At 38.4% G+C, this 24,472-nt stretch overlaps 1 long non-coding RNA gene across 1 annotated transcript; it reads left to right on the top strand.

Moving 5' to 3' along the window:
* The first annotated feature begins 4,766 nt into the window (after positions 1–4,766).
* Positions 4,767–23,941, top strand: LOC139356668 (uncharacterized). Its single transcript, XR_011608914.1, has 3 exons — positions 4,767–4,879; positions 18,036–18,185; positions 23,855–23,941. It is a non-coding gene; the product is annotated as an uncharacterized lncRNA (long non-coding RNA).
* Positions 23,942–24,472: the final 531 nt, after the last annotated feature.

Here is a 24,472-nt window from a genome sequence, read left to right as displayed (position 1 = left end):
GGAAACCAGAAATTAGGGAAAAGAAGAAGGAAAAGGAGGAGGAGAAAGAGAAGAGAAAAAGAAAGAGAAGCCCTTGTCTTTTACTTGATGACTTCATGGGTCTGAGTCAGCATTAATATGTCAGCAGTTTCAGACTGATGCACTCACAGTAGGTCTCCTCACAGCAGCTATTTAACCTAGAAAGCCAAAGTCCATGGAGGGAAAGCAGAAAAGTGCTTTTCACATACTCACAGTAAGTACTCAGTGTGCTGTCCATGGTCAAGAAAAATTCCCCCAAGCGCACTCCTATTGCCCTGCCCTGCTTTTTTAGTTCCTCTCTGCCTTTCAGGCACTCAAAAAGTTATTACTAAGGGCTTATTCAGGGACAGAAATCCCTCTAAGTGTTTTATTATGTACTCATTTATTTAATCTTCATAACACCCTAGGAAATAAGTACTGTTAGTAATCCTACTTTACAGAAAAGGAGTTTGAGGCAGAGAGAGACTAAGTAATACAGCCAAGGGCTGTCAAGCAGCAGAGCAGGATTCAAACTCAAGACAGTTTATCTGTGATGTCTGTGCTCCTAAACACGGACTTGGAACTCTGGAATCAGTTGCTCCTGTGTCCTTCCCAGATGAGATGGTTAACTGTGGGTACATCTTTAAACTGAGAACAGTAAACCCTACCTCCCTAGGTTTTGTAGCGAGCATTAAATATATATAATACTTAGAATATATGGAGGGCTTAATAATTTTTTTTCTTTCCCTTAGAAGTCTCCATTTAAATCTCTCCATTTCTCAGTCTATAGAGCTAGAATTCTTCTTATAGATATTCCTCATTTGTTACCCTTTCTCACTGTGGCTGATTTTGGGAACCTAGTTTATTATACATTGATTCACCTGGGCATAGAAAAAGGTATCTTGTTTTTCTAGTGTTTGTGTCTGTCTGTCTGTGCATGTCTGTGTGAGTATGCATGCACATGAACATGCTCTTGTTTTACACCTTTTTTTCATATTTACTGAATAAATGAATCCTTCTCAAGGTTCAGCACATGTTGTCAAAAAGAAAACAAAAACAAAAAAAAAGAATACAGCTTGTTTAAATTTGATAAACAGAAGTTTCCAGCTGCTATGCTTTCAATCTGGCCAAACACTTTATGCTCACTTTAAAATTTGTTTCCTTTAGTTTTCAAGCTCCTAACTGATATGCCAGAATTGAATTACCTTTCCTCCTAATATCTTCACTGCTTGGTTCTATCCACATTTAGTAATTTTAAAGTTTCATTCATGAGAAAAGAGATAACCTTTGGAGAAAAAAAAATCACGACTTTTTTTTCCATCAATATTTTATTTACAAGCTTTGTAGTAAATGCATTGCCTAAATTCAGTTGAATTTCAATCCTTAAATACCAAATATATATTTGTATTGGTATCTACTACAACCAACCTGAGGTCAATAACCCAAAAAGCAGAACCTTATTTCTATGAGTAAATAATGTTCAAAAGCTTCAGGGATACTGATTTTGCTGAAAAAATCTTACAAAAAGGAAAAATAAAACAGGTTGATAGAATTAGTAAAAAATTGTATACAGATGTTTTTAAAACTATAAAAGAGTATCATGAACAGCCATACACCAATAATTTTGAAACCTATACTAAATTTGGAAAAAAATGTAAAAAGCCAATACTGACACAAGAAACAAAAAACTTAAATGCACAAACCTATGAAATACATTGAAATTAAATATACAACATCCTCTCTCTCCCCTCTAAAAACAAGGCTGAGATAGTTTAATGCCAAACTTCAAAGGAACAAGTAATCCTGACCTTAGATAAATTGCTCTATAACACAGAAAAATAAGAAAAGCAGCCCAATTCCTTTTATGAGGCTATAATTTTATACCAAAAATTAAGGAAGGGCATATAAATAGAGAAAACTTATAGGCCAATTTCATTTGATAAAATAGGTGTAAAATCCTAAATACAATACTAGCTAGCAGAATTCAGTGGACTATTGATCAAGTATTATGATCAAGTAGGATTTTTTTTTACTCAGGAAAACAAGACAGACAAACTTTTTTTAAATCCATTTTGTTGACTGGGACAGTGGCTCACACCTGTAATCCCAGCGACTTGGGAGGTTGAGACAAGAGTTTGAGACCAGCCTGGGAAAAATAGGGAGACATTGTCTCTACTAACAATAAAAATAAATTAGCCAGACATGGTGGCATGCTCCTGTAATTCCTACTACTCAGGAGGCTGAGGTGAGAGGATCTCTTGAGTCCAGGAGTTCAAGGTTACAGTGAGCTGTGATGGTGCCTCTGCACCAGCCTGGGTGACAGGCAAGATTCTGTCTCCAGAAAACAAAATTCCATTTAATTCATGTTAATGTACTAAAAAATAAAAATTGCATAGCCACCTTAGTAGACATAAAGAGGGGAAAAACTTTTAATAAATTTTAATGTCAAGGTAATATGTGTTTTAAAAAGTTAAAAGTGCAAATAGTAGTTCTGTAACATGATAATAAGTTATCTGCCAAAAACTTACAACAAGCATTATACTTAATGAAAAAACTTTTCACTCATTTTCTTTAAGGATGGAAACAAACAAAGTTGATGACTCCCATAATTATTATTCTTCCTAGTATTTGTGGAAGATTCTAATATTCGTCCTTCATAATTACTTACCACCCTCTGCACTAGGCCCACCTCTAGAGACCTCTTCCCTGGTACTCTCCCCATTGCAAGAGTGAACTTCCCATCCCATTGTTCGCAAGTATGACCATCCGCTGTCCAGGGAGAAGCATTAACAATTACCCTGTGGTTCTGCCATTATGCTTTTTCCTCTGCCATAAGAGGGCCATGCCTCCGCTAGGGGTTGCTTCTTCCATCTGGATCCCAAAGAAAGGAGACAAAGCTGCTGTCAACCACAGCCAATGGGGTAGGTAAATGTGACCAAAAAATAGATAAATCTTTGATCTTGCAAACCTCTGAGATTTGGGAGTGATGTGATTTGTTATCTTATCATAACATAATGAAAGCTGACCAATACAGTGCATTGTAGGTTAGGATGGCTGTTACTCAGTCTATTTGTGCAATTGATGGACAGGTTAGGATTTTTCATAGGTATTTTTGATTTAGTGCTCCTCATCCTCCTTCTAGAATTGATAATATGTGATAATTAATTTTACTTTTAGGTCAATTGGTGATGAGACTTGAAGTAGGGTTGAGATTAGTGCTAGTTTTTGAAATATTTTTAAAAATTAGAGAAGGGATTGAAAGAGAAATAAAATTTTTACAATTAGTATAATTATTTATAATAAAAACAAAGGAATTTTTCAAAGTACTAGTACTAACCAAGTTTGGGAAGATTGCTGGACACAAAATCAAACAAAAAAATCAATAACTTACACTAGCAAAATCATACCAACCAATACTCACTCTTCAAAGTGAAGAACCACAGCTCCCTGTAATTTCTGTGTGGCCTGCCCATGGTGACTTCCTTCCAAAAGGACCATATGGAAAGAGGGATAGAAAGAATAACTGTACATTAATTCAAAAATTATAATAAACTTATTAATCTATAACATAAATAACACTATTTAATGAAAAATAACTATATTTTCCAAAAAAATTAAACAGAGGAATGGCATTATGTTACATTTTTGCAAATCTCTAATGTTTGGTTAAACTATCGCATCTGCTTCTGCATTATGGTTCATTTAGCTTCTGGAAAATGAGAATGAAAAGTTAAATAATTTCTTAATGTAAATATGAAAATTATTTTGATCTTACAGACTCCTTAAAAGGATATCAGAGATCTCTGGTAGTTTCTGGATTACGCTTGAGAACCACTGGTATATAACAGAAAATCATCTAACCTTGATGAGCACAATTTTTATTTATTTATTTATTTATTTATTTATTTATTTATTTATTTATTTTGAGACGGAATCTCACTCTGTGCCCCAGGCTGGAGTGCAGTGGCGCGATCTCGGCTCACCCAAGCTCTGCCTCCCTGGTTCACGCCATTCTCCTGCCTCAGCCTCCTGAGCAAGCAGGACCACAGGCGCCCACCACCACGCCCGGCTAATTTTTTGTATTTTTAGTAGAGACTGGGTTTCACTGTGTTAGCCAGGAAGGTCTCGATTTCCTGACCTCGTGATCCGCCCGCCTCGGCCTCCCGAAGTGCCAGGATTACAGACGTGAGCCACCGTGCCCGATGATCACAATTTTTAATTATATTAAGAGATAAAGAAAATACCTAAATAAATTGAAGAATAAATCACATTCATGGATAGAATAACGTAACATTTTTAAAAGTAAATTTCTTCCTGAAAATTGCTCAATGTATTAAAAAAAGGAATTGCACCCAGAATTTCAGCAAGATTTTTGATTCAAAAATGAAAACCTTAGAAAAAGGGTACTCAAATAACAAATACGGTGTGGGAGCAAAAATGGGGCAGCTATGTCTACCGGAGATTAAGAGCAAACATGGGGGCTATGTCTACCAGATATTAAGGGTTTTTTTTTTTTTTAAATCCACCTTAGCGATGCGGATTTTCTGTGAAAATGAAACTAGCTGATTTCAAAAGATGCTTTTAGAAATCATTTTTCCTCCACTGAACCAAAATACACTTTAAAAATCATCTATTTTTTCTCCAGTAAGATAGGAAAAAGAGCAAAAAGAAACAAACAAAAAAAAGCCCAGGAGTGTAATACTGCAGACCGAGCGTTCAGAGATTGGTAGAGCTGCGATCTGCCCAGTCATACGGAAGGGAGATGCCGGAAGCGTTAGAAGGGGCTGTGTTGAGGAGAGCTGCTGGGACAAAATGGGGACAGCTCATCTCCACTCCTGCACTGGGCTGTGGCTGGCCAGGTGGCACCTGCCAGTCAGCACAGGTGAGCTGGGTGAGTGGTCTCATCGCCCCTTGGTATGTGCTGACATGAAACAGCAGGCAGGAGAGGTGAACAAGACAGGCTCGTCTTCCATTGCTCATGTATTAATAGCAACGTCGACATTTCACAGGGACTCTAAGTGGGGAAACTCACTCAGTATTTTCGGCCTGTTCCTTCCAAGGAATTCTAATAGCGATTCCTCCAAAATAAATCCAATGCCTTCTCTCAGTACTACCACTGTGAGTGCACCTGACAACCAAGTTTTGATGACTAGGCATGTAGAAACTCCACATTTTCCCCTCCTGAACGTTCCTGTCAGCCATTATTCTCCTCCCTGCATCTGAGTTTGACTGCTTTAGATACCGTATGTAAGTGGGAGGTGGTATTTGTCCTTCTGTGCCTGGCTTATTTCACTTAACATAATCTCCTCTGGGCTTATCTGCATTGTTACCTAAAACAGGATTTCCTTCTTTTCTTTTTTTTTTTTTTTTTTTTTTTGGATGTTCTTTGTACTGTTCTTTTTCTGTTGGTTGTTTCTTTTTTTTTTTTTTTTTTATTTAAGAGGAATAAGTTTTTTATTTTTTAATTGACACATAATAATTGTACAAATTTATGGAGTACAAAACATAGGGATATTTTGATACCTACAGTGTGTAGTGATCAAATCAGAGTATTAGCATATCCATCACTTCAAACATTTATCATTTCTTTGTGCTGTGAACTTTCAAAATCCTCTCTTCTGGCTGTTATTGTGTATCATTTAACCAACCTCTCCCTATCCTCCTCTTTCTGCTACCCTTCCCAGCCTCTAGTAACCACTATTCTACTTTCTGTTTCTATGAGATCAACTTTTTTAGCTTCCACATATGAGTGAGAACATGCAGTGTTTATCTTACTGTTCCTGGCTTATTTTGCTTAAGTTAGTATTTTCTTTTTTTTTTTTTTTTATTAATTTATTATTATTGTACTTTAAGTTGTAGGGTACATGTGCATAACGTGCAGGTTTGTTACATATGTATACTTGTGCCATGTTGCTGTGCTGCACCCATCAACTCATCATTTACATCAGGTATAACTCCCAATGCAATCCCTCCCCCCTCCCCCCTCCCCATGATAGGCCCCTGTGTGTGATGTTCCCCTTCCTGAGTCCAAGTGATCTCATTGTTCAGTTCCCACCTATGAGTGAGAACATGCGGTGTTTGGTTTTCTGTTCTTGTGATAGTTTGCTAAGAATGATGGTTTCCAGCTGCATCCATGTCCCTACAAAGGACGCAAACTCATCCTTTTTGATGGCTGCATAGTATTCCATGGTGTATATGTGCCACATTTTCTTAATCCAATCTGTCACTGATGGACATTTGGGTTGATTCCAAGTCTTTGCTATTGTGAATAGTGCCGCAATAAACATACGTGTGCATGTGTCTTTATAGCAGCATAATTTATAATCCTTTGGGTATATACCCAGTAATGGGATGGCTGGGTCATATGGTACATCTAGTTCTAGATCCTTGAGGAATCGCCATACTGTTTTCCATAATGGTTGAACTAGTTTACAATCCCACCAACAGTGTAAAAGTGTTCCTATTTCTCCACATCCTCTCCAGCACCTGTTGTTTCCTGACTTTTTAATGATCACCATTCTAACTGGTGTGAGATGGTATCTCATTGTGGTTTTGATTTGCATTTCTCTGATGGCCAGTGATGATGAGCGTTTTTTCATGTGTCTGTTGGCTGTATGAATGTCTTCTTTTGAGAAATGTCTGTTCATATCCTTTGCCCACTTTTTGATGGGGTTGTTTGTTTTTTTCTTGTAAATTTGTTTGAGTTCTTTGTAGGTTCTGGATATTAGCCCTTTGTCAGATGAGTAGATTGCAAAAATTTTCTCCCATTCTGTAGGTTGCCTGTTCACTCTGATGGTAGTTTCTTTTGCTGTGCAGAAGCTCTTTAATTTAATGAGATCCCATTTGTCAATTTTGGCTTTTGCTGCCATTGCTTTTGGTGTTTTAGACATGAAGTCTTTGCCCATGCCTATGTCCTGAATGGTACTACCTAGGTTTTCCTCTAGGATTTTTATGGTATTAGGTCTAACATTTAAGTCTCTAATCCATCTTGAATTAATTTTCGTATAAGGAGTAAGGAAAGGATCCAGTTTCAGCTTTCTACTTATGGCTAGCCAATTTTCCCAGCACCATTTATTAAATAGGGAATCCTTTCCCCATTTCTTGTTTCTCTCAGGTTTGTCAAAGATCAGATGGCTGTAGATGTGTGGTATTATTTCTGAGGACTCTGTTCTGTTCCATTGGTCTATATCTCTGTTTTGGTACCAGTACCATGCTGTTTTGGTTACTGTAGCCTTGTAGTATAGTTTGAAGTCAGGTAGCGTGATGCCTCCAGCTTCGTTCTTTTGACTTAGGATTGTCTTGGAGATGCGGGCTCTTTTTTGGTTCCATATGAACTTTAAAGCAGTTTTTTCCAATTCTGTGAAGAAACTCATTGGTAGCTTGATGGGGATGGCATTGAATCTATAAATTACCTTGGGCAGTATGGCCATTTTCATGATATTGATTCTTCCTATCCATGAGCATGGTATGTTCTTCCATTTGTTTGTGTCCTCTTTGATTTCACTGAGCAGTGGTTTGTAGTTCTCCTTGAAGAGGTCCTTTACATCCCTTGTAAGTTGGATTCCTAGGTATTTTATTCTCTTTGAAGCAATTGTGAATGGAAGTTCATTCCTGATTTGGCTCTCTGTTTGTCTGTTACTGGTGTATAAGAATGCTTGTGATTTTTGCACATTAATTTTGTATCCTGAGACTTTGCTGAAGTTGCTTATCAGCTTAAGGAGATTTTGGGCTGAGACAATGGGGTTTTCTAAATATACAATCATGTCATCTGCAAACAGGGACAGTTTGACTTCTTCTTTTCCTAACTGAATACCCTTGATTTCTTTCTCTTGCCTAATTGCCCTAGCCAGAACTTCCAACACTATGTTGAATAGGAGTGGTGAGAGAGGGCATCCCTGTCTTGTGCCAGTTTTCAAAGGGAATTTTTCCAGTTTTTGCCCATTCAGTATGATATTGGCTGTGGGTTTGTCATAAATAGCTCTTATTATTTTGAGGTACGTTCCATCAATACCGAATTTATTGAGCGTTTTTAGCATGAAGGGCTGTTGAATTTTGTCAAAAGCCTTTCTGCATCTATTGAGATAATCATGTGGTTCTTGTCTTTGGTTCTGTTTATATGCTGGATTATGTTTATTGATTTGCGAATGTTGAACCAGCCTTGCATCCCAGGGATGAAGCCCACTTGATCATGGTGGATAAGATTTTTGATGTGTTGCTGAATCCAGTTTGCCAGTATTTTATTGAGGATTTTTGCATCGATGTTCATCAGGGATATTGGTCTAAAATTCTCTTTTTTTGTTGTGTCTCTGCCAGGCTTTGGTATCAGGATGATGTTGGCCTCATAAAATGAGTTAGGGAGGATTCCCTCTTTTTCTATTGATTGGAATAGTTTCAGAAGGAATGGTACCAACTCCTCCTTGTACCTCTGGTAGAATTCAGCTGTGAATCCATCTGGTCCTGGACTTTTTTGGGTTGGTAGGCTATTAATTATTGCCTCAATTTCAGAGCCTGCTATTGGTCTATTCAGGGATTCAGCTTCTTCCTGGTTTAGTCTTGGAAGAGTGTAAGTGTCCAGGAAATTATCCATTTCTTCTAGATTTTCCAGTTTATTTGCGTAGAGGTGTTTATAGTATTCTCTGATGGTAGTTTGTATTTCTGTGGGGTCGGTGGTGATATCCCCTTTATCATTTTTAATTGCGTCGATTTGATTCTTCTCTCTTTTCTTCTTTATTAGTCTTGCTAGTGGTCTGTCAATTTTGTTGATCTTTTCAAAAAACCAACTCCTGGATTCATTGATTTTTTGGAGGGTTTTTTGTGTCTCTATCTCCTTCAGTTCTGCTCTGATCTTAGTTATTTCTAGCCTTCTGCTAGCTTTCGAATGTGTTTGCTCTTGCTTCTCTAGTTCTTTTAATTGTGATGTTAGAGTGTCAATTTTAGATCTTTCCTGCTTTCTCTTGTGGGCATTTAGTGCTATAAATTTCCCTCTACACACTGCTTTAAATGTGTCCCAGAGATTCTGGTATGTTGTATCTTTGTTCTCATTGGTTTCAAAGAACATCTTTATTTCTGCCTTCATTTCGTTATGTACCCAGTAGTCATTCAGGAGCAGGTTGTTCAGTTTCCATGTAGTTGAGCGGTTTTGATTGAGTTTCTTAGTCCTGAGTTCTAGTTTGATTGCACTGTGGTCTGAGAGACAGTTTGTTATAATTTCTGTTCTTGTACATTTGCTGAGGAGTGCTTTACTTCCAATTACGTGGTCGATTTTGGAGTAAGTACGATGTGGTGCTGAGAAGAATGTATATTCTGTTGATTTGGGGTGGAGAGTTCTATAGATGTCTATTAGGTCTGCTTGCTGCAGAGATGAGTTCAATTCCTGGATATCCTTGTTAACTTTCTGTCTCGTTGATCTGTCTAATGTTGACAGTGGAGTGTTGAAGTCTCCCATTATTATTGTATGGGAGTCTAAGTCTCTTTGTAAATCTCTAAGGACTTGCTTTATGAATCTGGGTGCTCCTGTATTGGGTGCATATATATTTGGGATAGTTAGCTCTTCCTGTTGAATTGATCCCTTTACCATATGTAATGGCCTTCTTTGTCTCTTTTGATCTTTGATGGTTTAAAGTCTGTTTTATCAGAGACTAGTATTGCAACCCCCGCTTTTTTTTGTTCTCCATTTGCTTGGTAAATCTTCCTCCATCCCTTTATTTTGAGCCTATGTATGTCTCTGCATGTGAGATGGGTCTCCTGAATACAGCAGACTGATGGGTCTTGACTCTTTATCCAGTTTGCCAGTCTGTGTCTTTTAATTGGAGCATTTAGTCCATTTACATTTAAGGTTAAGATTGCTATGTGTGAACTTGATCCTGCCATTATGATATTAACTGGTTATTTTGCTCGTTAGTTGATGCAGTTTCTTCCTAGCCTCGATGGTCTTTACATTTTGGCATGTTTTTGCAATGGCTGGTACCGGTTGTTCCTTTACATGTTTAGTGCTTCCTTCAGGGTCTCTTGTAAGGCAGGCCTAGTGGTGACAAAATCTCTAAGCATTTGCTTATCTGTAAAGGATTTTATTTCTCCTTCACTTATGAAACTTAGTTTGGCTGGATATGAAATTCTGGGTTTAAAATTCTTTTCTTTAAGAATGTTGAATATTGGCCCCCACTCTCTTCTGGCTTGGAGAGTTTCTGCCGAGAGATCTGCTGTTAGTCTGATGGGCTTCCCTTTGTGGGTAACCCGACCTTTCTCTCTGGCTGCCCTTTTTTCCTTCATTTCAACTTTGGTGAATCTGGCAATTATGTGTCTTGGAGTTACTCTTCTCGAGGAGTATCTTTGTGGCGTTCTCTGTATTTCCTGGATTTGAATGTTGGCCTGCCCTACTAGGTTGGGGAAGTTCTCCTGGATGATATCCTGAAGAGTGTTTTCCAACTTGGTTCCATTTTCCCCCTCACTTTCAGGCACCCCAATCAGGCGTAGATTTGGTCTTTTTACATAATCCCATACTTCTTGCAGGCTTTGTTCATTTCTTTTTCTTCTTTTTTCTTTTGGTTTCTCTTCTCGCTTCATTTCATTCATTTGATCCTCCATCGCAGATACTCTTTCTTCCAGTTGATCGAGTCGGTTACTGAAGCTTGTGCATTTGTCACGTATTTCTCGTGTCATGGTTTTCATCTCTTTCATTTCGTTTAGGACCTTCTCTGCATTAATTACTCTAGCCATCAATTCTTCCACTTTTTTTTCAAGATTTTTAGTTTCTTTGCGCTGGGTACGTAATTCCTCCTTTAGCTCTGAGAAATTTGATGGACTGAAGCCTTCTTCTCTCATCTCGTCAAAGTCATTCTCCGTCCAGCTTTGATCCGTTGCTGGCGATGAGCTGCGCTCCTTTGCCGGGGGAGATGCGCTCTTATTTTTTGAATTTCCAGCTTTTCTGCCCTGCTTTTTCCCCATCTTTGTGGTTTTATCTGCCTCTGGTCTTTGATGATGGTGATGTACTGATGGGGTTTTGGTGTAGGTGTCCTTCCTGTTTGAAAGTTTTCCTTCTAACAGTCAGGACCCTCAGCTGTAGGTCTGTTGGAGATTGCTTGAGGTCCACTCCAGATCCTGTTTGCCTGGGTATCAGCAGCAGAGGCAGCAGAAGATAGAATATTTCTGAACAGCGAGTGTACCTGTCTGATTCTTGCTTTGGAAGCTTCCTCTCAGGGGTGTACTCCACCCTGTGAGGTGTGGGGTGTCAGACTGCCCCTAGTGGGGGATGTCTCCCAGTTAGGCTACTCAGGGGTCAGGGACCCACTTGAGCAGGGAGTCTGTCCCTTCTCAGATCTCAGCCTCCGTGTTGGGAGATCCACTGCTCTCTTCAAAGCTGTCAGACAGAGTCATTTGCGTCTGCAGAGGTTTCGGCTGTGTTTGTTATTGCCCTGTCCCCAGAGGTGGAGTCTACAGAGACAGGCAGGTTTCCTTGAGCTGCTGTGAGCTCCACCCAGTTCGAGCTTCCCAGCAGCTTTGTTTACCTACTTAAGCCTCAGCAATGGCGGGCGCCCCTCCCCCAGCCTCGCTGCTGCCTTGCTGGTAGATCACAGACTGCTGTGCTAGCAATGAGGGAGGCTCTGTGGGTGTGGGACCCTCCCGGCCAGGTGTGGGATATGATCTCCTGGTGTGCCTGTTTGCTTAAAGCGCAGTATTGGGGTGGGAGTTACCGGATTTTCCAGGTGTTGTGTGTCTCAGTTCCCCTGGCTAGGAAAAGGGATTCCCTTCCCCCTTGCGCTTCCCAGGTGAGGCAATGCCTCGCCCTGCTTCAGCTCTCACTGGTCGGGCTGCAGCAGCTGACCAGCACCGATTGTCCGGCACTCCCCAGTGAGATGAACCCAGTACCTCAGTTGAAAATGCAGAAATCACCGGTCTTCTGTGTCGCTCGCGCTGGGAGTTGGAGACTGGAGCTGTTCCTATTCGGCCATCTTGCTCCGCCCCGATTTCCTTCTTTTCTAAGGCTGAATAATATTCCATCATCAATAGGTATAAAGTTTCAGTGATGCAAGATAAAATAAGATCCAGAGATCTGCTGTACCACATCGTGCCTATAGTCCATAATACTTCATTGTATGCTTAAAATGCTCTTAAGAAAGTAGATCTCAATTTAAGTGTTCTTACTGCCCCCCTCCCCCACCACACACACACCAAATGGGCAGGAGGAAACTTGGAGGTGATGGATGTTTATTACACTGATGGTGGTAATGGTTCCACAGATGTACGCATGTATGCAAACCCATCAAAACGTATACATTAAATATATACAAGGTTTTTATTATAATTATATCTCAATAAAGCTATTAAATATACATGTGTATATGTATTTATATATTTATTGATGTATATATTGTTGTACTATGTTTATATAAAATATAGAAATAAAAGCAAAAATATAGGCAATGTTTGGAAGCTACAGCTGGCAGAAAGAAATATTGCTAACAAAATTGGTTTCCCCAGGAACTCACCTCCCACACATGCTAGTTCACTGTTCCTGTCAGAAATCACTGATAGAGAAAAACCAGTGTCATGAGAGACCAGGAAATGAGATGTCAGCATAATGACTAGGTGTGTGGTTGAAGATGAATTTACTCTTCCTGAAACGCTAGCTTGAAATGTTAAAGCTGATGCCTCTTATGGGTTTGAAAACAGGCAGGAGAAAGAGTCCAGCTTTCTCTCTCTTGTATTGAAAGGTGGGACACCATGGCATGGAGACAGCAGGTAACCTAGACATAAGTTGTAATTAATTGGAGAACAGGTTTTCTGCTTTCATGGTGCTCTGTTTAGGCTAATAACATGGGAACTAAGACTGGAAGTAAAAGCATATGACAGGGTAAGTATAAAATTTTCATTCATTGATCAGGAAACATTTATTGATGCCCAACTGTTTACTGAACACTGATAGAGGCATTAGGAATTTAACATCGACAGTAATATTAATAATTAACATTGAATATGTACAATGTCCCATATACTCTTTTGAGCCCTTGACAAATATGACCTCACTTCATTCTTACAATAACCTAAGAAGTGTATACTACTATTACCCACACTTTGTAGGCAAGGAACTGGAGGCTTTACAGATTAGGTGATTTGCTCTGGATCACATAGATTGTAGTAGTAGAGCAGGGATTCACATGTAATCCAGTGACAGGGTCTGTGCTGTGAACAACAACAACAGAAAAGAGCTATATTTCATTTTTCAAATCTTGAATGGGGCCAGGTGCGGTGGTTCATGCCTGTAATCCCAGCACTTTGATAGGCCGAGGCAGGCAGATCACTAGAGGGCAGGAGTTCAAGACCAGCTGGCCAACATGGCGAAACCCCATCTCTGCTAAAAATACAAAAAGCTAGCCAGGCATGGTAGCATGCACCAGTAATCTTAGCTACTCGGGAGGTTGAGGCAGAAGAATGACTTCAACTGGGGAGGCAGAGGCTGTAGAGAGCTGAGATTGCACCACTGCGCTCCAGCCTGGGTGACAGAGTGAGACTCCATCTCCAAAAAAAAAAAAATCTTGAATGGTAGGGGAGGATAAAATACAATAAATAAATAATACTAATTATGAAAACTATTTGTTATTGAGTGTTTTGCTCTGAGCAGTCAGCATGGTGCTAAGATATTACCAAGGTTTTCCCATTTAGTCCACCACATGAACCTATGGATAAGAGTTGTTCTCTTCAGCTCATGGAGTGAGAACTGATACCAAGGGAAGAGAAAGTGACTTGCAGGTCACCCAGCCACTAAGAGGAAAATGTGGACTTCCAACACTAAAATCTTTATCTCCAAAGTCCAAATGCTGAACTACTCTTCTACATGGAAAGGCCACTAACTCAACCTTGCTGGAGGGTAAGAGGGAGGTAGATTAGGAAGACCCTGGAGGAACTAAACTGACAGTTGAAGTTTACATAGAAATAAAATGCTAATACTTCATATTTGAGGTGACTGTACGATTTTCTATCCAAGTAATCAGTTACTAAGATGATGTCTATTTGAAAGAGTAATTCTACATTTACGAGATTCTTTACCCAGAATTGCAAGAATCTTAATGTTTGGGAAGAGAATTGAGATTATCTCCAGGTCTGAGAGAGGTAAAATGAAGACTCCAAATGACTTTTCACCTACTCCACCCTTGTACTCCTTGTCTTTCTATATAAAATGAATAAGTATAAATATGGGAATTATAATTTTTCTTCTATGCTACTTTTGTACCATCCAGATGTGTTTGTTGTTCTTTTTAATATTTTGTTTGTTTGTTTGTTTGAGATGGAGTCTTGCTCTGTCACCCAGGCTGGAGTGCAGTGGCACGATCTCGGCTCACTGCCAGCTCCACCTCCTGGGTTCATGCCATTCTTCTGCCTCAGCCTCCAGAGTAGCTGGGGCCACAGGCGCCCGCCACCACACCTGGCTGATTTTTTGTATTTTTAGTAGAGACGGGGTTTCACCATGTTAGCCAGGATGGTCTTGATCTCCTGATCTCCTGATCTGCCCACCTTGGCCTCCCAAAGTGCTGGGATTACAGGTGTCAGCCACCGTGCCTGGCCTTTTAACGTATCTTTTTTTAAGTGAGGGTCTCACTCTGTTGCCCAGGTTGTAGTGCAGTGGTGCAGTCATAGCTCACTGCAACTGCAAACTCCTGGGTACAATTGATCCTCCCACCTCAGCCTCCTAAGTCACTGGAATTACATGTGTGAGCCATTGTTTCCTGCTAGTGTGAAAAAGAAAAGCACACAACTAACTCAACTAGACTATGAAGAGAGAGAGAAAAGAGAAAGAAAGAGGGCAAGAGAAAGAGAGATCCTGAAATTTCATGATTATTTCTTGAATTCTTAGATTTAGCCATGCCTCAATTATCCCTGTATTCTTGAGTTATGTGAGCCAATAAGCTTTCTTCTTTGGTTATGTTTATTAGAGTTGCACTTCTGTCCATTTAAAATCGAGAGTTCTAAATGATGTAATGACTATTAAGGAGTCTCTGATTCTGTAAGGTAATTAAGTTAAATTGGTACCTGCATTAAACATTAACTTCAAAGAAAATCCTCAAATAAAACAAATCTAAATAATAGAACAAATAAATAAAGACCTTGTTGTCTTAAAAAGCAAGATGAGAGAGGAAGTGAAATGGGAGAAATACCAAGAATATAGTCATGTGCTGCATAAGAATATTTTGGTCAAAGACAGACTGCTTATACAATGAAGGTCCTCTAAGATTATAATGCTGTATTTTTACGTACCTTTTCTATGTTTAGATACAGTACTTACCATTGTGTTGCAATTGCCTACAGTATTAAGTACAGTAAAATGCTGTATAAGGTCTATAAGCCAGGAGCAATAGGATATATCATATAGCCTAGCCTAGATGTGTAGAAGGCTATGTCATCTAGGTTTGTGTTAGTACATTCTGTGATGTTCACACGATAACAAAATTGCCTAATGATGCATTTCTCAGAACAGATCCTCATGATTAAGCAACACATGGCTATATGCTGTTATTATGGTGATTTGTACAATGAAAAAAAGAGATGAGGACTCTAGTTAAAGTATGTAAAGCAGAAGGTCAGCTTTAATTTGTCTTTAAGGTGAACACCTGCTACTGCAACGTAATGTGAGTGGCACTCTCGAGTCCTCTGTTCCAATTTTTGGTATTTTCCCATGAAAGAGACACTCTGAGTTTTGAAAACCTTTGGATTTTTCAAGATTCATTTATCAAGAGACAAGAACCACCCAAGGTCCGGAGGATGGTAGCACCTCAACACAGCATTTTTCAAATTATTCCATAGAAATTACTGTCAGAGGCAAATGACATGCACACACACACAAAGGGAAACCAAGAGGTTTAGCCTAACAGATCCTGGACCAAACAGAAAATGTCTTTAAAGTCTTCTGTTTTAGGTTTAAAATGTCAAATGAATGTTTTGTTCTATTTCGTATTCTATTTTTTTAACATAAAACAATTTTTAAATTGCCATCTGGAATTATAAAAGCTTCCTAGCATTTTATCCTGTGCCTTTGCGTGTCATCAGTATACCACATCAGCATGGAGTAAGGTGCTGCCAGAGAACACCAAAGTTAGTGAACAGTATCTACGAATCCATTTGTCCATTTCTACAATCACTATCTTGGTCCAAGTTGCCATTATCATTTCTCTGGACCACAGTGCATGGCCTATAGGCTGACTGCTTGCTTCTGCTTTAATCTACTCTGCTCTGTATTCAGAGCCCATCCCACTGCTTAAAACCATTTAGTGACTCTCCATTGCTATTAGAAGAAAATAAAAATCCTTAACAAGGTGTCAAGGCCCTCGGGGTCTGGCCTCCACTGATTCATCCAACCTCATCTCTGACCACAATCCCTTCACTCCTTGTGTTCCAGGCATGCTAGCCTCCAGCATGCCAGCTCATTTTCCTCTCTGCAGTCTTGGACCAGCCAGTGCTCACATCTGAAATACTCTTCCCCTTCCCATTTCCTTCCTTTGGGGCCTCTGACTAAGTCATTTTTTCCTATTATGCTTTCTGACAGCATCATCTATCTTCCCCACACTGGCACAAAGCTCCTTAAGGAGAAAGGCAACGTCTGTGCACCAATTTGTTTCTAGCGCCAAACTCCTTCCATGAAACATAGTAGCTGCTCAATAAATGTTTTGTAAAAGATTGAATGGATGAATGTGCTGGTGAATAGCTTGTCTCCTTTCAGACACAGAACAAGAGAAAATAACTTGAACCATTTTCTGGGCAAATGCAATGCATATTTTGTTCAAAGACCATTTTAATTATCACGAGAGGAAAAAATAGCATGAAAGCACCCCATCAGCTTCACTTAAGACACCATTTAGTTACTTTTGGGATGAGAAGAAATTTTGAGTGGCAGAATCTTGTCAATAACTTGTGAAAGAACTTATCACAAGTTCTACTACACCTGAGTGTGATGCCTGTGTGCTCCTAATTAGGGCTATCTCGAAGAACATTACATAAGATGGCAAGGGCTTCTTTTATTTCTGAAATTTCAAAATTGCTATAGATATAAATATCTGGAGTTCTTATTTTTAGTACATTGTTTATATTTGGAAGCACAGAGAAAAGAATGTTTTGTTAACAAGTACATCCATTGATGATAATCCTTGTATTGACTTGGGACAAGTTGGTGGGGAAAAAAAAAAGCAGAATGAACCAGAAATGAAACACAGAGACACATTCGATAATCATTCTACCAACCTTATAGAGCTCTACCTGTCACTTGGAGACACAAGGATGAGTGACTGACATTGTCTGCCCACAGGTAGCTCTCTGAGCCTGGTAGCAAAGACAAGTCATCATCAGAGAGGCACTAGGGCCTAGCAATACCCAGACCACAAGAAAATTATTCTAAGGTCAGGAATTTGGGGTGTTGGGAATATTTTACCCAAGGTTATTAAAAGACAAGATAAGAAGTTTTGTTTGTTACGGTGTCGCTAATATCAAGAGCAATATTTCGAACATGGTAGGCCTTTGTTACATATTTGTTGAATGAATAAATGAATGCATATCCAGGACACACTTCAGAGACACCTGGAAGGTGACTCTGTGAAAACACATGAGTTTTCCCACAGAGCCACAGTTGACTTTTGTGGGTCCTAGATACTTTTGCTCTTATGGGCCCCTACTGAAATGGTATAAAGACTACTATAATATAAGCTGGATTACACTCACTTTTTTTTAATTTTAAAAGAAATTAAGATATTTTCATGGAGCCCTTGATAGTCTAGTGGCTGCTAGGCTCTGTACCTATTGTGCCAAACACAGAGGTGGGGCCTGGATTTCTCACTGGTTCCTAAGCAAATGATTCCCTTACCTAGGATCAACGCTCAAAGCAAGTAGTCCTCATAACAAAGCCCTGGCTTCTGGCTGAAATACACAGCAAAGGCAGAAGAACTCATGAACTAGAACATCAGTACATATGGAAAAGCCTCCTGGATACTGCTGTTTACTGACTTATGATCTACGTTGGAAGATATTTAGTTGTATAAATATTGTTCTCTATATTACAGGCAATTAAAGAAGAATCATTGCTCCTGAAAACCTGAGCTATCAACAAAAATAATCATAATAAGTTATATTCATGAGGATCTACTCTGTGCTAAGCACTAAACTTGATGCAATTCATATATCACTATTAACCTTCCTAAGGATCCAGCCATGTAAGAATTATTTCCTCCATTTTACATATTTGGAACTTAGATTAGGGCTTAGAGAGGTTAAGGATCTAGCCTCAAAGGACTGGAATCTACCTCTTTCTAGTTTCAAAGCTCACATTCTTTCCACTATGTCACTTTGCCATTAAATTATAAATATACACAAGTATAATAGAATACAAATAACTGTTTAACAATAAGGATGAAGCCTTTGATAGAATAATTATAAAAAGGAGTGTTATTTGAAAAAAAAAAGGAGTTATCAAAGCAAATTTCAGATCAGACTTCTGACAAATCACTGGGAATGTAATATGATAAATTATTTGAATAATATAGGATGTATAGTCCAATGCCAAATGTCAGCAACTCCAAATAGCTGAAAATCAGCTTTGTTGCATATGGCAATACACCATGGAGAAGATTGTTTTAGTCCCCCAAAATAATTGACACAAACATTGAAGTAGGTATCAATTTATTCACATAAAACTGAAAATATAACTCTGTGAAAGCAGGGATTTTTGTCAACTTAATGCTGAATCTTCAGTACTTAAAACAGTGCTAAACAGATAGTAGGTGCTCAAGTAATATGTCCTGAAAAAAATAAATGAATGAGGCTGGGCACGGTGGCTCACACCTGTAATCCCAGCACTTTGGGGGGTTGAGGCAGGTGGATCACGAGGTCAGGAGATCGAGACCACCCTGGCTAACATGGTGAAACCCTGTCTCTACTAAAAATTAGTCAGGCATGGTGGTGGGCGCCTGTAGTCCCAGCTACTCGGGAGGCTGGGGCGGGAGAATGGCATGAACCCAGGAGGCGGAGCTTGCAGTGAGCCGAGATCGCGCCACTGAACTCTAGCCTGGGCGACAGAGTGAGACTCCATCTCAAAAATAAAATGAAATAAATAAATAAATAAATAAATAAACAAACAGAGTATTTTCACATGAAGAGGTAGCATAGAGTGGAGTTACTAGCACAATTGTTAGAAATAGATGCCCATGTAGTCAGGCCTCAACTTAGCTATTTCTTATTTTAAGACAGTCATGAATTATATTTATACCCACTAAGTCTTGTTTTATTTTCATGTATGAAATAATATCATAGTAACCAACTCAGACTTAATATGAGGTATGTATCAACTGCTTAGCAGAGAGTCTAGCACATAGTAAATAATCAGTATACTTTAGCTGTTATTATTACTATTATTGTTATTATCACTATTATTTTGCAATAGAGAGGAAAAATGTGTGTGGTGTTTTTACAATCAAAATCTCTCTCAACTTCTGGATGTATTTGTCCCTCTTTTACAAGTTTTGACATAAAGATAAAATGAAATGGATCATAGAATATGGAAGCAAATTGGAATAAGTTGATATATCCTAGGAACTAGCAAAAAGAAAGGATGGTCGTGAATAATTGAAAGCACTCTAAACAGGAATGTGTTGGGTACAGTAAAGGGAGGTTGGTAAAGCTGGGAAAAGTGTAGAATCATACAAGATCATCTCTGGAAGTCCTTCTCATTATGTAAATGACAAAAGGAGGACCCAGAGAAGTTAAATAACTTATTTATGGTACAGAATTTCAATTGGAACTTAGGTCTCCTCAAGCCTATGCCAGATTTTCAAAAGTTTTTGTTAAAAACTTCATGCTAAGGATAATCGGGAATGAAATACCTAAAATAGTCGACAATTATTTGTGAAATCAATTACTATGCATTCACCATATAGGTGTCCTTCCATCCTGGTACAAAAACATTAATAAATAGAAGTTTTTTGGTGTTAACGACAAATTCCAAAGCTTCTTGTTTAGTTGAGTGGCACAAATTCCTGATGGACATACATTGCTTACAAAAGCCTTCATTACCTATAGCATGAGCTCAGTCTCAAACTGAAAGCTTGATTCCTTGCACCTGATGACAAAAGAGAATCTCTAATTCAATAAATATTCAAGTGATCTGGGCTCAAATCATGACTTATTTCCACTTGAAAAAGCCCAGTTTCTTTTCCCCTGGAAACAGAAACAGCTACTGTATTAGCCCATTCTCACACTGCTATGAAGAAATACCTGAGACTGGGTAATTTATAAAGGAAAGAGGTTTAATTAATTCACAATTCCATATTGCTGGGGAGGCCTCAGGAAACTTACAATCATGGCAGAAGGCAAAGGAGAAGCAAGCGCCTTCTTCACGGGGTGGCAGGACGAAGTGAGTGCAAGCAGGGCAAATGCCAGACGCTTGTAAAACCATCAGATCTCATGAGACTCACTCACTATCACAAGAACAGCATGGGACAAACAGCCCCTATAATCCAATTACCTCCACCTGGTCCTACCCTTGACATGTGGGGATTATTACAATTCAAGGTGGGATTTGGGGGGGAACACAGAGCCAAACCATATCAACTACTCAGAGATTATAATCTAATATTTAATAGTTTAGATGTGACTTTCTGTCTTTGATTTACCAATTTGTCCATGGACTAGGTATGTATGCAATGGGGGGGAGAGAAGTGATGTGTTACATGCTTCTCAACACAAATACCATAAATATATGATTATCTTTCAGATTCTAAAAAGATGGAATTAACGTGAACATTAGAGAGGGACAAGACACAGTGGCAGGTCAGAGGCAATAGCCACCAGATTTGAAACCCTAATAGTAATAATAATATATATTGAGACCTTCAGATTATCAGATATTATGATAAGACATCAATATACATTGTATATTTCACTTAATTCTCACAACCATCCTTTGTGGTAGGGACTGTGATTTTCAACCTCACTTGGTAGATGAGGAAACTGAGGTTCCGAGAGTATTAGACAAGTGGAAATGATGAAGAAAGTACCATTCAAGTGGAACAGGGTCAGTCATGGCTACATTCAACTATATGTAACAGAAATCAGACTTCAGTAGCTTAACCAAATATAAGTTTAGTTTTTTTCTTACATAACAAGAAATCCAAGAGTAGAGAAATCAGGGCTGTGCATCAGCTCAGGAAGTCATCGGAGACCCGGTTTCCATCATAGAACTCATGATCTATGAACTCATGATCTATGAACTATGAACTCATGATCATAGAGTTTACAAGAAAGTACCAAGTTATAATATAATAGTGCAAGCTTCCGGTTGCACTATTCTTAGCATATGGTTGTTATCCTCACGGTCAGGAAATAGCTGCTCCACATTCGACCATTGCATTTGTCATGGCAGGAAGAAGAGAAAATAACAAGGGACAAAGAACAAACCAGCTGAATTCATTTCTTTTAATCAGGAAAATGATAGCTTTTCCAGTAGAGTTCTGTTTACATCCAGTTGACTAGAACAGGTTAATAAGTGACTCCAGCTACAAATAAGTATGAAGATTAGAATATTTTAAACCTAGTACACTGTTGCACCAAACAAAACTGAAATTGTTAATAAGAGGAGAACAGATATTGGATAAAAGACCAACAGTGCCTGTCATGAACTCAGGTAGCTACTGAATGCTAAATCTCAATAAATAAATGTGCTCATAACCTCTATCCCATAACAAAAATCAGAAATTCTAAACTTACACACACAGACACACAGAGGAGAGAGAAATAGAGAGAGAGAGAGAGAGAGAGAGAGAGAGAGAGAGAAAGTTTGAGACCAACTTGTCACTGGAGTGATAGTTTTTGTTACATTGCTTCTTCTGAAAGCCTGGAGCTGGTGCAAAGAAGGAAGCCTGAATGATGTCCCCACTTTCTAATGGCCACTTGCCTCCCTATTTCAATGCTGTAAATGACCATTAAGCCTTCTGCTCCCTGATGACCAAACAGCGAAAATAATTTCTTTGAGAAGACTTTGTTCAACCTAATTTGTGAGTAAAATTTTCTAAGGGCAGCAGTGAAAGGCCCAAGATAATGAGGAAGTCTTCAAACTCAGGGGAACTGATGAGATATTCTCCCAAAGTTACCATACACCATTAATCAATTGTTACTAGGCAGAGTCACAGAACCCAGATAGAGGTCAATTGATCACATGACCCACAGCACTCCGAACTCCTGGTGTCCTGCTGCATAAACTAAAGTATAAGGGATTTTGTAACTTAACAGAAGTTACAATCTCAGTTGATTTTTCATAACGAGAATTCAGTGCAAATTGTGTAGAGTCTGAGTAAAACAAAGAAAATCTAGTGAGTGTTGGTAAATGAGGAGTAGGACTCACCAAATACACAGGGTAAATTGATCATAGAGTTTACAAGAAAGTACCAAGTTATAAATAAAAATTACATTTAGCACCTTACCTTGTTTAATGTGTCCTTGTTTGAAAACTGCAAGTACTTTTACCTGTCACTTTTAATAAACATTTAAATATAATTTCATCCTTTCTTAATCCAAAACACAGATGTTATATCCCATCATTTTCCACAGAGCACAATATTTTTATTTTTTCAGATGCTCTGCAAACCACATCCCACTATGTCAGACTTGTAAAAGATTTTGCCTTTCATTCACGTCCCCCGATACTGCTTACATGGCAAGATGCTTTATTTGTAAGTCAGAGTGTCTTCAGAAGGTTCTGAATGATGGATAAACATCTCAAAATCTCCTATAACTATTTTTTATTAGCAAAAACCCCAAATCCTGAACTCCCTATTTATTAGTTCATTCTTTGCCAGATTCTAGAAATTTTTAGTACTAAAGAATAACATAAACTTGAACAAAAAATGTAAAATCACTCATTACAAAGAGCAGGGCTATTTTTACTTTCTTTTATAAACAATTTCCTCGTATCTTGGTTCAGTGTGTTGTTTTTAGACATAATTGGAACAAGGTGTTGGACAACAATCACATTTAATAGAAATACACATAAGATCACTTGAAAAAACAAATTGAGTAGTGTTAAGGTTCTATTATCTTATCGGTTTGACATAGAACAGGTAGTACTAATATATTACATATTTGGAAGCCCCCAGTCTTAGTACCTGAAGAGAAGTCCTCTAATTTGTCGGATAAAAATTCTACCACATTTACACCAAAGCAGAAAAATCTGTGTAGATCTAATTCATCATGAGAAAACAAAGGGGCAAAGTCATGTTATTTAGGATCTCTGATGTCCATTTTTGTTTTGGACCAAATATTTCCTAACTAATATCATCATTTTTTTAAGTTCTGTGAGTCAAAGAGCATATCAGACAAAATACTTAGGAATATTTTCGGACAGAAAAGATACCAAAAGTTAAACCTTAGGAATTCACATTATAAAAGTAATTAGAAGAGTAGATAACAATTATACTTAAACTATATTCATCAAACTCTTCATAAAAATATTTCCTATAGTGAAATTTGCAAATAATTAAAATGTCCCAAAATAATGAATTGGTTAATTAAATTATACTACAATGATGCAATAAAAGATTCTGTAGGTGTTTAAAATGCTAATGTAGATCACTGTTTGTTGATATTGCAAAGATGTCAACAGTTCATTGTTAAGGGGGAAAAAACAGCTTATGGAACAATGTGTGTAGTAAGAGTTCATTCCTGCACAAATAGTTCTATATGTGAATATGCTAAGAAAAATGTATGAAAGGATATGCTCCAAAATGTAAACAGTGGTTTTCATTAGGTTATTAAGCTAAAGATAATTTCTGCTTTTTCTTAATGCCTTTAGGTAATTTCTTTTTTTCTCTGTCTTTTTGTAAACAATGAGAAGACCATGCAAAAAGTGATTTCCATTTTGAGGAGGAAAAGGGGAAGGAAGGGTAGGAGAAAGGTTCCTGCTCTAATGCCTGCCTCCCCATCTGGGTTAGTGACATGCAGGCAGAGGGTCTAAAGAGAGAAGTGGAAGGAAAGCAAGAAGGACGGCTTCACCACACTAAATGAAAAGCAAACAATATGCATATCAGCATCCTAAGATGTACCACTCTTCTGGGAAAACCCAAGACAAAAGAATTATCAGACACAACAGTTCAAAGCATATTGCACCTGTCAAAACGTCTGTCATCTTCTATAGAAATGCACCATTCTAAGAGAGAAAAGGGAAACTTTAGCAAAGTCACTCAGGAACAACAGCTTACTTTGTCTTCTTCCTCTAGCCAACTCCTCCATCTGAAAGCCATTGAGCTCCATGCTAAAGATTGCCTGGAAGGACCAGACAATAGGAAGGTCTCTTTCATTGTCAAGGACAGTTACACTTTGAAGATGACGCTCAAAAGAGGTTAAAATGGGTCAACAAGCAATTGTTGAGCCTATGCAAGGACATGTGAAGAGAACATTGTTAAAGTCACACACAAAAAAAATCTTGATCTCAAAGAATTCAACTTTAACCTAG

Source organism: Macaca nemestrina, chromosome 10 (assembly GCF_043159975.1).
Source record: "Macaca nemestrina isolate mMacNem1 chromosome 10, mMacNem.hap1, whole genome shotgun sequence".
Taxonomy (NCBI): Eukaryota; Metazoa; Chordata; class Mammalia; order Primates; family Cercopithecidae; genus Macaca; species Macaca nemestrina.
The sequence above is the reverse complement of the archived record's forward strand: the minus strand, read 5'-3'. Positions and strand labels throughout refer to the sequence as shown.